This window comes from Glossina fuscipes, unplaced genomic scaffold (genome assembly GCF_014805625.2).
Source record: "Glossina fuscipes isolate IAEA_lab_2018 unplaced genomic scaffold, Yale_Gfus_2 27, whole genome shotgun sequence".
NCBI lineage: Eukaryota > Metazoa > Arthropoda > Insecta > Diptera > Glossinidae > Glossina > Glossina fuscipes.
This window is the reverse complement of record NW_023998422.1, coordinates 7778994-7782341: the sequence shown is the minus strand read 5'-3', so window position 1 is coordinate 7782341 and position 3348 is coordinate 7778994.

Here is a 3348-nt window from a genome sequence, read left to right as displayed (position 1 = left end):
TTTGCAATTTTTAATGAAGTAGGAAACCGGAATTCGTCACAAAGCATAGCGTTTTCATATATATACATACATACATATATATATTACTGAGCAGTGCTTATTCTATATCTCTTTCTCTCTTCATGTTGTTTTCATTTTATTTATTTTTATATAATTTGTAGTTGTTATACAAACTTTCCTGTGTCACTTTGGAATTTTTATATTCCGTTTGTTTTACACGAAATATATTTTATACGTTATTCGACGTACTTAAGTTGCCAATGGATGTTAAGCCCATGCATTCACTCATGCATGCCTACATGTAAAAATGTGCAGGATTTATATCGGTAGTCTTTTGCTCTCTGTCACTCCTACTATGCGTCGATGTAAATGGGCGGCTGGCTCTACTCTTCAGGAAACAAGCTTCTTTATCGCTTTATAAGCCAGTCGTTGTTTTATATTTGACTTCCGTTAAAGTTTGTTTGTTTGTGCTCTACTTCACAATGTTTCCTGCTTTAGTTAAGGAATGTAAGCGCTTTTACTTTTTATTTCTTATTTGTTTGCTTTTTTTGTTATAATATGCATGTAAATGGTTAGTAAGTGGTATGCGAGAGTTTCCTTTTCCTTATTCGCTTCCAGTGTATGTATAACAGCATAAATTCTTTATCAAACAACATAAATATTATTTATTATTTTATCACTTTATACTACTATATATATATGTGCTCTCTGCTTATGTTGATATATTGGGGAAGCAAGCAACCAAGTAAGCAACCAAGGAAACAAACAAGCAAGCAAACAAGCAAGCAAGCATATGTGATGCCAAGCAAGTAAGCGAGCAAACAACTTTAAATGGTTAATATGGTCTCAACATTTTTATTTATTTATTTATTTATTTTAATTTTTTTTTTTCACTTTTTTTATTTTTTTTTTTTTGACAACATAAAAAACTTTATTATATATTTAGGCTAAAGCCGAAAACTTATTAAGTGTATTCCATCTACACTGACACATCCTATCCTTTAACTAAGAAAATGTGTTTGCGTTTTTGCGATGAAATCGGAAACAATTTTATGACAATTTTCCGTTTCGTTTTCTTCTCTTCACTCTACCGTGACGGTTAGATAGTTTTACCAATGTTATAACATTTACTATATATATATATATATATATATATATAATCATAGATCTAAAGCAGAGGTTTCTTCTTTCTTCCACAGCTAGAAGTTAAAAAAAAAAAAAATACTTTACAAAAATCATTTCGTCTCAACATTCCACACTGAGTACTAACATTAATGAAGTATTTTCTTGCGTGGCAAACTTTTATGTAATTGTGTTAGTTTAGTGGAAAAAGTTTGCTTATTCAAGACTTTGCTTTATTCTTCAGTTATTCGACCTTCATTGGTTATGGGTTGCTAAGTATTATGGATTATCATAACACTTTAATAGCATTTTTATGTGTGTGTGTGTGTGTGCGTATGCGGCGGCAAAGAGAGCAAAGTCTTCATAATATATCGTTATCAATAACTTTAGTTTAGCTTTAGTTTTATTTCTTTAGTTAATTTTCTGCTTAAACAATTTTCAATGCGAAAATTTTAGAACACACGAAAAATAAAATTGAACTTCAAATAATTGTACATAACTATATATGCAAGACGAAGAAGAGTAACAATCTGATAAAAACATTGATTGTAGCTGATCATAAGATCTAAACCCCAAAGAGTAACCCAAATAGCAATAAAATTAGGTAAATTTGGACTTTAACGTTCAACGACACACATATATAAAATGTGGTTCTAGTAACCCATTTAAAATTACTTTTCCTTTTTGGCTCAATGCAATCTAATTCGATTCTAAGATCACGAAAACGAGAAATTAGGTACGTGAATTGTGGTAAGGGTTTAACGTGGGTTCCTGCCTGAAAGGCTTAACCCCACGGTGGCCCAAGCCACTTTAAGCGTACTACGCCCCCTGGCGAGTTAGACAATCCCCACAGAGTAGGGGCCCAAAACAGCACCAGAGTCCAGAACGGTTTATTGTGTATGGAACAATAAACCCCACTCTGGTCAATGGTGGGGCCTAGCTGCGCTCAAATTGTTACATTTTAGCTAGGAACTCGCCAACCACAACCACCACGAGTACTCCCCGAAGGGCCGCACCCAAGCAGTCAGGACTCACAAATTGATCAACGCTTGCTTCCGCCATAAGGCTTCCACTGTGCTGTTGATCAATTACCACCATTACCCGCAGGCATCCGTGACATATCTTCACAAGTAAAAATAGGCAAAAGGGGAAAAACCTTCCGTCAAATCCCTTTTTTCATTTTTGCATGTATTAAATTAACTTACAAGAGGGTTTCTATTAATCGGCCAAAGGGAAGGCCGTCCGTCAATTCCTTTTTGCATTAATAGTAAAAATTAATTTATTCATTACGACTTTAAGACAAAAAGTCCATCATACATCCGCAGGCATACGTGGCTTTGTGAGGCGAGCCTCCTGACCCCCGTGGCTCCCAGTTTGTTTTACAAAGCCTTTGGCATACTTTGGGCGGATGTTAAAAACAACCGTACTTGCTTCGGATTCTCCCTACTTTCCTGGTTGCCAACACCAGTGAACTACTTTTCTTCGAGATATATAGGTCTCCGGTATTGCACTGACATGGCAGAGTAATCTACCATGCACTCGCTAGATTACTACCTTCAACCTACTTAAAAACCATTCATTCATATATTTCCTCGGTAGTAACCAGTTATTGAGTGAAGAGCTAATCTTCCAGCCAACCTCTGCACCATCTCTTAGAAACTCGTCGCCGAGTTAGTAGCCCAAAACCTTAAACTCTTCTTAGCCGGCCGAAGCCGTTGCCCGGGGATCACCACTGGGAGGTGAGAGTTTCGGCACATCTATGCTACCCATTAAAGCATAGTTTATCTTAGATACTTGAAGCCAGATCTTACCTACGAGTTGTACTGCTTTCCTATTTGCCCTGGAAGCTGCATCCTAAATAGGGAACTCTACCTTAATACTATCGCCATTTAGCTCTTGCAGGCGGATTAGACATATTAGGGATGTTGTGCTTGTGCTGTTGATATTTGTAGCAAAATCAAGTCTTCAGGTGACAAATGTCTCTACCGTTCAACATGGACGCGTGCAAACGAACATGCTCAATTTCATAGTGCCTACCTACTCACCTGGTCGTTTGACCCTTCATTTGACCAACAATAAGAGAGAGGCGGGCTCGTATGAGTGTGTTCATGCCTGGTGGCACATGGAGTCATTTGATGCCTTTGAAGCCTTACCATCACCTCGGAAACAGAACTATCTCAAACAATCAAAGAGGTCATGGGTACGAAAGTCGCCAGAATACTGATA